This window comes from Bidens hawaiensis, unplaced genomic scaffold (genome assembly GCF_021521415.1).
Source record: "Bidens hawaiensis isolate Kalapana, Puna unplaced genomic scaffold, B.hawaiensis_p1.1 tig00081587_1, whole genome shotgun sequence".
In the NCBI taxonomy this organism is placed as follows: Eukaryota; Viridiplantae; Streptophyta; class Magnoliopsida; order Asterales; family Asteraceae; genus Bidens; species Bidens hawaiensis.
In genome coordinates, this window is record NW_027503814.1 from 509 (window position 1) to 11,101 (window position 10,593).

The 10,593-nt window shown below is 35.6% G+C and overlaps 1 pseudogene across 1 annotated transcript; it reads right to left on the minus strand.

Moving 5' to 3' along the window:
- Window positions 1-1,901: 1,901 nt before the first annotated feature.
- LOC143607365 (V-type proton ATPase 16 kDa proteolipid subunit-like) lies at window positions 1,902-2,441 on the minus strand (annotated as a pseudogene). Its single transcript, XR_013148956.1, has 2 exons — window positions 2,292-2,441; window positions 1,902-2,192 (listed from the first exon to the last, which is right to left on the minus strand). The product of XR_013148956.1 is annotated as a V-type proton ATPase 16 kDa proteolipid subunit-like (transcript).
- Between the last annotated feature and the right edge of the window lie 8,152 nt (window positions 2,442-10,593).

The window sequence follows — 10,593 nt, forward strand, 5'->3', positions numbered from 1 at the left end:
CTGTCTTCTCTTTACATGTCCAAAGCATCTCAATCTCCACTGTCTTATCTTGTCAGCTATGTTCGCCACCCCTAATCTCTCGCGAAACACAACGTTTCTTATTCGGTCTAGCCTTGTGTGCCCACACATCCAACGTAGCATTCTCATTTCTGCTACCTCCATCTTCCCCACTTGTGCCTTCTTGATCGCCCAACAATCTGTTCCATATAGCATTGCAGGTCTAACTGCCACCCTATAGAATTTTCCCTTTAGTTTAGTCGGGAAACTCTTGTCGCACAATATACCTGTGGCTGCTTTCCATCTACACCATCCTACCTGAACTCGGTGGGTCACATCACTGTCTAATTCCCCATCGCTCGGTACAAATGATCCTAAATACTTGAACTTCGTTACCTGCGGGACCACCTGCCCTTCAATTGTGATCTGTGCGTCTTCATTGTCGTTTATCCCACCAAAATCACAGTGGAGGTACTCCGTCTTAGATCGGCTAATCTTTAAACCTTTTGTCTCTAAGGTTGTTCGGCACTCCTCAAGCCTCATGTTTAGATCTTGTTTTTTCTCAGCAAGTAACACAATATCGTCAGCGAACATCATGCACCACATGAGAGTCCCCTGAATCGACTTTGACAAACTCATCCAAGACTACTGCAAAAAGAAACGGGCTCAACGCTGAACCCTGGTGAAGACCTACCTCTACAGGAAAGAAATCAGTATCCCCCATTGGCGCACGGACACTTGTTTCACTCCTGGTATACATATTCATAATTATCTCTATGTATTTCCTGGGCACTCTTCTACCCTCCAAGCACTCCCAGAGCACCTGTCGTGGCACACTGTCGTAGGCCTTTCCTAGGTCAATAAACACCATATGTAGATCACGCTTCTTCTCCCTATACTTTTCCATTAATCTTCTTATAAGGTGTATTGCCTCTGTGGTGGAACGCCCCGGCATGAAGACAAATTGGTTGACCGTAACCTGAGTTTCTCGTTTAAGTCTAACCTCAATTACTCTTTCCCATAGCTTCATAGTATGACTTAGTAGTTTGATTCCTCGGTAGTTACCACAACATTGGGCGTCTCCTTTGTTCTTATAGATAGGAACTACAACGCTGCTCCTCCACTAGTCTGGCATCTTACCCGATTTGAGAATACTATTGAACAGAGTAGTTAACCACATGACTCCTTCCTCCCCCAGACACTTCCACACCTCGATGGGTATGTTGTCTGGGCCAACCGCCTTAGACCTTCCCATCCTCCTAGGTGCATCCTTCACCTCTTCTCGTGTGATCCGTCAACAGTAGCAGTTATTCGATTGTTGTCGTTGAAAGTTTGTATTGTCATGTTCTTCTTGGTAAGCTCTCCCATTGTTAAAAAGATTGTGGAAGTAGGTTTGCCATCTTAGCTTGATGTCCTGCTCCTTGACCAGTACATGCCCATCTGTATCCTTTATGAACTTCACCAGTCCTAGATCTTGCCTTCTACGCTCCCTGGCTTTGGCAATCTTAAACATAGCATGTTCCCCCTCTTTTGTTTCTAGACTTTCATACGAAAGAAAAGCGGAAAAAGTAAATGAGGGCTAAAAAAGTTATGACAGGTGGCAAATTTAAAAAATATGATAAATAATATGTTAAGTTTATAGAAACTTAAAGATGTTATAATTGTAAAATTGCCAAATGTGTAGTTGAATACTTATATTTCAAGTAGATTTTAAGATAAGTTTAAAATCAGGTTGTGTTGTGGGTAACAAGCATCCCAACTGATACACTTTACCCAACACCCGCGAGTATTCCCCAATCCCTCTAATGTCTTGAGTGATGAGCAAAAGATGTTTTCAAACATTTTAGGTTTGAATGCCGCTAAATCGGACGAATCGAGTAAGAGAAGAGAGGGAGAAGAGTGAATTACCTAACACCAGCATCTCCGACAATTCCAATAGCCATACCCGCAGAAAGACCGGCAAGGCCACAAGCCAAACCAGAAGACAAATGAGCATATCCATCAAACAAATAATAAGACTTGGCCTTAGGGTTAATCCCGGGTACTAATAATGACAGCAATAATGAGACCGTAAATCCCCAAGACTCCTGCCATAACCACCGGAACAATGGACTTCATCACCAACTCGGGCCTCATCACCCCCATTGAGGCCACTCCGACACCACTCTTGGCCGTCCCGTACGCGGCCCCCATACCTACACATATAGCCATGTTTTAATCACTAGTACCGGATTTCTACAACAATAACAATCCAAAATGGTTAATTAGGGATCTGGAAGATGGAATTGACTTACAGGAAAAGACAAGGGCGGCAGCGGCGCCGAGGAATCCGAAGAACGGAGCTGTTTCGTCGCCAGAGAACGTTGAAGATGACATGATTGATCGGTTGATTTAGGCTTTTCAGATTATGATCTCTATTCTACAGTCTTTGATTTTCATATATTTTATATTTTTTTTATTATCTATACTATATATAATACATCAAACAAGTGCAAATTAAGACACCCATTTTTAAGTAATTTACAACACTTAAAGCATGAGGTACATGCGTTAGTAAGGGTAAACATGTCTTTTAAACATAATTCATTCAACTTACAAGTTTGCTCCCTCATTTTTAACCATATTATGTTTTTAATTTAACTTGTAAACTAACTTCTCACCCATGATTTTTAAACGATTATAGCCTTTTCATACGTTAATATTTTTATAAACAAATTGCACCATAAAAACGAGCATTTTAATCTCTTTAATTTGGATATGATATTGTTGTAATTTTATCATTTTAAATAAATTAATATGTTACGTAGGAATGTTCAGTGTCGGTTTTGATGGTTTTTAAGTTAAACTTGTGAGTCAAACCATTAGTACTGATTTTTTGTCGTCCAAAACCAAACTCAACCATTGAAAGTTAAAACCGAATCGTTACTAAAGGCCTGGTTCCAGTTTGGTTTCACTAAATTTAGTTTAAAATAATTAATAATTTAAATGTACCATAAATTTTAACTAAAAACCAACATAATATGATACTTGAGATGATCATAAATAAAAAATGATAATTTTAACCACATAAACGGTAAATATTAATGGAAGATCTAGGACGTGAAATAATAACAACAAAGATTACAAAAGGAATCATATTGCAATTAGGTTAATTTACAGTCTTTTCTAGTTTCATATGGCCGGTTGCCGATATAAACCGCGAACCAACCGTTCACTATGTTTTGAAAATTTTGAAACCGACCAACAAACCGAAAGTAAAAAAGAAAAAGAAAAAAGTAAGTCAAACCAATGACCGATTTAAACGATTTCAAGGTTTTAACCGAACCATAAACACTTATATTTGTACGTGATTAACAAATTCAAACACCCGCTGCATCGCGCGGGCACCTGTCTAGTCTAAAATTAATGAGTGATTCACATAACTATTCAATCATCTTGCGAAATGATTTATTTCTTGATTCCGATTTTGCCCTTGTGTTCCTGGGTACGAACTAGGTTTCATTTTGAAACCAGTTCGTTTTGTTTTAAATGGTTAAAATCGGATTAAATCCAATCGGATCGTACGTATTTTTTGTTTTTTTAATCTTTTACTAGTTTGATACCTCATACCCGTATACTGCATAGGTAAACATTGTTAATACATGATCGTTGTACAATAGTGTTTATAGTAGTTTTAAAATAACCATTACTTTTTTTATTTTTTAAAATTTTTTTAGTTTTTAACACAAATTAAATAAGCCAAAAAGCAAGAAAATAACCTTAAGTCTTTTTTTTTCAATGCACTATTCTTAGAAAAATTATAAATAAAGAATGCTTTAGTTCGTAGTTTTTTGTTTGAATCTATTCTATCATAAAAGAACTTCAAATAGACCTATAAAAACCTGATCTTGCAGAATTCTAGCAATAAAAGTTAAAAATTATGTATATGATACACAGTTTACATTGTAAAGATATATTCAATTTGAATTATTATGGGTATTAACTACCAAGGTTGAGTTTAACTACAAATGGTAACAAAAAAAAGAAGGCATGTGTCAAATGGAGACCAAAGGAGAAAAAACACAATAGAAAAACACATATTTTCACTAGTCATATGTTAAAAGCACATGTCAATTCCCCTATCATTTTGAAACGTTTAAAACTTTTTCGTACGACATTTAAAAAATATAATTCACCATAATAACAAACCTTTTTTATATTTAATATAAGTATGGCTTTGTTTTATAAAATAAAAAAAATACATCATGGTGTCTTTCTGTTTATGATTATGTCTATGTTTATCTCTGTGTCTCTCTATTTATCATTGTGTTTGTACGCTTATCATTATGTTTTTTTTTTCAAAAGTGATGAAATCTAAAAATTGTAATAGTAAAATAACACCGTTGTGTAATTTTAATATGTAAAGATAATAATAAATAACAACCATATTTAAAACATAAAACACAATGATTAATGCGTATTATACAATAACATAAAACGCAACACACCATGTGTAATGCCCCGTTACCGGTGCCCTACTTTGGACGTTGGATTTACTCATAAACACAGTTCTAAACATCAGAGTTAAATAAAACTTTCGTGGAATATAAAAACTTCACCCATAATATATTACATAACTTTCAAATCTTGTCTTTAACAAACAGTCATAGTCATTAAAATAAAACATAGTCTTTAAAATATCATAACATGTCCTTGAGATGCTAGTATCTTCAATTTCATGCCATGTGTCTTCGCTCAAGCCTGTCTTAGCCTATTCACCTGTGTGCATACTAAAAGTCAGCTACGCTGAGCGAGTTCTAGTTAACCAGGTAACATACAATACATTCACATGTTTATACATACGCATCCGAATATACATATTATATAACATGTTTATCTTTCTTTCATACATATTATTATATACCTTTTTTCTTTCTTTTATTCCTTTCTTTTCTTACATACTCTTATATTAAACCTTACTTTACATAATTTTATGTTTTAAAAAGCATTACGCCATACTACCTCGAGTATTATTAGGGCTCGGTTCCCTTTTCTACCTTGAGTATTATTAGGGCTCGGTTCCCTTTCTGCCCCAAGAATTATTAGGGCTCGGTTCCCTTTCTGCCTCGAGAATTATTAGGCTCGGTTCCCTTTCTGACTTGAGAATTATTAGGGCTCGGTTCCATTTCTTCCATACAACCATACCATACCTTTCTATATATTCATAATTATATAACTTTCATACATACATACATACATATAACTTTCATACATACATACATAATTTATGCATCATATATAACAATCATATCTGCAAACTATCACGTGGCGGGTACCTGCAATATCCAAAGATCGTTCACGCACTGTCAAGCATTCATTCATACATAAATCATATAGGTCATACACTTACCACTTAAGGTAAGTGCATTAACTAATCACATCGAGTATGCACACAACCCTGAAAAAATAACAAGGAATGGGGCTAGAAACTCACCTGAACTCGGTTACGTTCGCCGTTAATGGTTATCCCTTTCTTTAGTTGTGCACGGCTAACTGTATAACAATTACACATATCAATTGACTATCACTACCCATATCGTGTTTCTTGTTTAATTATAACCCTCAACGAACGAGGGTCTGGGGGCAGCGCCCCTGGCAGCGAGGTTCTAGGGGCGGCAGCCCCTAGCAGAGTCCAAGGGGCAGAGCCCTTGGCTGGGGTCGAATTAAGCCTAATTCGTTATCTGAACACAACCTAATTCGTTATCCTGATTCGTTATCCTGTCCTAACGAATGAGCATATAACGAATGACATGATTCGTTATCTTAACCTAGCGAATGGATAGATAACGAATTATTGGTGCATTCGTTATTAAGTCACACGACTGAGTCCCATTCGTTATGAGTGCGTAACAAATTACCGGTGATTCGTTTATCATAACGAATGAGCATCTGTTCTTATCCAAACTTTGACAAAAGGGGTCAAAGTCAAAATTGAAAAGAACATACGCAGTCAACCTTCATCAGATCTGCATTAAACCTTCGATTCTCAACGAAACAACACCAATTTGATACCATTGAACTCGGATTTACCTCGCCTACAAACCCCAATCTCTCAATCACCCAAATACTATGTTTTACATTGTGCGATTTATGCACATATGCATACGACTCATTTACCCTCGATTAATCTATCAAATTCCTAATGAATTTCAATAAGATTTGTTGCATTAGATTTGTTTTTTACCATACTCAAGCAGATCCATGATTTCTAAACGAAATCCGAACCTAAACGAACAAGTTCTCATTATAAACGTACCTTAAACGAGTCAGTTTACGAACACGGTCTAGTCTTGATGTTGTTTTGGTTTGTCACAACATTCTAGCACCAATGGGTTCGGGTTTCCACCTTCGGATCTTGGCTCGAGATATAGGATGGTGTTTGTGTGTGTTTTTGATGGTGTAGAGATTGATAAAAGTGGAAAGGATTAGGGTTTAAGGGGTATTTATACTCCCTTAAGCCCATGGACCTAAGGCCAATTCCATCTCTTATTCCATCTTCTAAAGTCCAAGCCCGCCCTCTTATATTTTATTATCTAAGCCGATGCATGTCACATTATTGAATAAATGACATTTCATTTATTATTATAACCGAAAGTAGGATGTTACACAATGGTGAATTCATATTATTAAACAGTGATCTGAAACTTTAAACACAATGGTAAATAGATAATATATATTGACCTTAACATAATACACAACGAATGTAATACACATTGACTAAAACACAATAATGAGTATAATGACACAATAACGAACAATAGACAATATGATTAACATAAAGACACAATGATGAGCAAAAGGTACAATGACGTACCTTTTGTTTTAAATTAAATCTTTAATATGTGTAACATTTGTAAAACACAATGACCATAACCTATAACACAATATAGAAAACTCAATTAAAAAACCACAATGTATAAATGTAACATTCGTCAAATTCAAAAGACGAAAACCCGACCCATGACCTATCGCGCAATTCGTATTCCCAAATTAACAATCAAAACGCATTTAAACTTCGAATTCAATATGGAAATAAGCATATTCGTAATATATCCGACTCCATGACGTGGATAATTGATCAATTACAGCCAAATTGATCAAATCACCCAAAATTAACCTATCTAGAACCCTAATTCGATTTACTATATAAACGATGTTATAAACCCAATTAAACTCACAGCCACAAACCCCGAGCCATCGTCAATCATTACCCTAAACTTAATTTCTTCTTCGTGTTCAATTGATTGTTGTTCTTGATCTTCTCATTGCCGTCCACTGTCATTCGTCATTACCCCACCTCCGTTCATCAGAAGAGGTAATTGAAGATATGGTTACAATCGCATTTACATGTAGATCAAAAGCCCTAAACTTGATTTGATTCATTGTAAACGGATTGATCAATTTAAATTTTTAGGGTTCATTAGGAATTGGGGATCCTTTCTGTTTTGTTTATATTAATTTGGTCCTAAGATCTAACGCATGTACTGGCTAGCCCAGCTGGTTAAACACATGATTCAGGGGGTGGAGGTCGCGGGTTAGACCCTCTGCACCCCGGATTTTAGTATATTTTTTGTTATCTTCTATTTAATTACTTAATAACTATAATATTAATAATAATAATTGATTAAAACCATTTTAATAAAAAAAAACCAACTTCATAATACTCGCTTTTCTCACGTTTTCGTTCGTGTGTATGTACATATAAGCATATATGTATGTATATATTTATATTTATATTTATAAATAATACCGCGTATTTAATATCTTAGATTTATCGATTTAATAAAAACGTAAATTTTTATACCTATACGAATTTATTTTACTTAATTAAATTAATATACTATATTGTAATTTTAAGTGAATTAAGAAACTAATAATACTGTTAAAGATGTATTTTACTTATATAATATCTTTATATATTATAATTTTAAGATTTTTGTTTTAATCAAGTAAACTAATAAAATTACAACTACTATTTATTGAGTTATGTTTTTCATAAATTAAAATATTTGTTTTATATAATGAAAATCCTTAAAAATGTATTATTATATTGATATTATTTAACTAGTGAATCTTGACTTAAGCGTATCCGTTACTCTCGATTCTCTTAGGCTTTAACGTTCGCGTGTGACTTTTCCCTTCTTCTCATTTTCTAAATCATTGTTGTCTGTCTATCGAAGTGAGTTTACGTATCCCCCTTTTTCATCTTTTAAATTTTCGGGGTGACATGTATACCCTATTTAAATTACTCATTTTTTTTATTTATCTAATTATAACACAATTTAATATATGTTTATGTGTGATTATTGCATGCTCTATGATTATTTTCTATGTGCTTAATTGTTTATTTTATGTATGGTGGTTGGTATCTCATCCTCATCTATCATCATCTAGTATGATCATACATTTACCCAAATACTTTGATATCGTATCAATAAGAACGGGTCCACATCTATTTAGTTGTTTACATTTCCATAAGAATTGTAATACTCATCACTTACATTTGAATTGTGCTTTTTATTAATATATATCTTAACTAAAACTTATGTATTCTCACCAACATTCGTGTTGACAAACTCTATTTTATACATGCTACAGGTACAAGTAATTTACATTGATCAACATTGATGATATTAGTTTTTAACCTAGGTTATTTATTCAAACAATAAATATGATGTAATCGTTTTGATTATTATAATTGTGTACTTGTTTTGATATTAATGAAATAATTATTGTCACTTTAATTAGTGTCTTTTGAGCTACGGTCCAATCAATAAGTTATGCCCCGGCATGTTCCGCCTTTGGTCGGGGTGTGACAGATTGATATCAGAGCCGAAGGCTATAAGATAGGTGGTTAGATTTAACGGCCTAGTAGCATGCTTAGGGTCCCTATACTTGATATGCCTTTATGTGTTAGCACCCTGAATTATACTATTGATTACAGTAGCTAAAATACTATTTAATGATTTAAAAATATTCATGTACGCAAAAGTACACACTTAATCCAAGGCTATGCCTCACTCTGTATCAACATGGTCATGTGACGATCACATCCTTAAATTTATAACCGAATTCACGGTGATTCGTGGCTAAACTCGGTTTTTCCGTATTGTGTTTTGTTGATCGGATGGATGAAGTATGTACAATGGGGTGGTTCCCGAACTACTTCAACCATTTACCTCAACTCCCCCTCAAATTCGATTTTCGATTGATTTTATTTAATTGATGTTCGATATTTTTCATTTGTTGGAAGGACCCATGGTGGTTCATGAATCCCTAACCGGCAAATTAACCCATCTATTTTTATTCAAGTTTGTAACATCCTACTTTCGGTTATATTAATAAAATAAAGTTCGCTTATTTTATAGCGGGTCGTTATCGGTTTAGTTGAATAGAATACGAGATGGACTTGTGTTGGGTAAATGGATACGGGTTATGGACTTGGGTTATGGAGGAATGAAGGAAAGACCATGGGCTTAAGCCCATGATCAAAAATATATATACCCTTAATCCTCCATTTAATTCATTTACGCATATCCCTTACACCTCTCAAACACACACACTTAAGCTCTCTCTCTCTCTCTAGCCTCTCTCTAGCCGAAATATAGAAGAAGAATCGGATCCCGACCCAAGGTATGATAGTATTTTGGTTGTATGAGCTTAAATCCGTTAGTTATGGTCACTAAACGACGAGCCGACACCGTTAAACCGTTTAAGTCACGAGATCCGGGTGGAATCGGGTATAAACCGAACCTATGATGAGCTTAGGGGTCACCCTAGCTCAGATCTGGATCGAACGGGACGAAAAACGGTGAAAAACGAGTTAACCGACGTGTTCGCGGTTTTCCGGCGGCTTTCCGGCAAAGGCGGCGCCGGAAAGGCGTCGCCGGAATAGTGGTACGAGGATAAGGAATGTCAGGGAATGTTCTGACATTCCCTGACCTAACCCTAGTTCGCTATGGGTACTTAACGAATTGAAGGTGATTCGTTAGTTGATTCGCTTTATGGAGCACAACGAACTAGCTCTAGTTCGTCTATGATTCGTCTCTGATTCGTTAAGGGAAAAGGGTAACGAATTACCCTTGATTCGTTATGATTAGTTCGTTAAAAGAAATAACGAATTAGAAGGTACAATTCGCTATATGGACTGATTCGTTAAGGAGTCCAGTTCGTTAAGGGTTCAATTCGTTATAAGAACCAGTTCGCTAGGATAATCCAATTCGCTATGAACCAATAACGAATTAGAAGTTTAACTGAATGACAATAACAGTCCCTGGACTTAGAAAAGAACGATTTAATTACAAAGAAGCCCTTGGACTTTAAGTAGCAAATTATTTAAGGATTCAAAACCCTAATGGAAAATGTGCTTAACCCCAGCCAGGGGCTCTGCCCCCTGGACCCCGCTAGGGGCTGCCGCCCCTAGAACCCTGCTGCCAGGGGCGCTGCCCACGGACCCCCGTTCGTTGAGGGTAATAATTAAACTAGAAAGGCGATATATGTAGTGATAATTTACTGAAACGTATAATTATTATACAGTTAGTCGGGCACAGCTCAAGA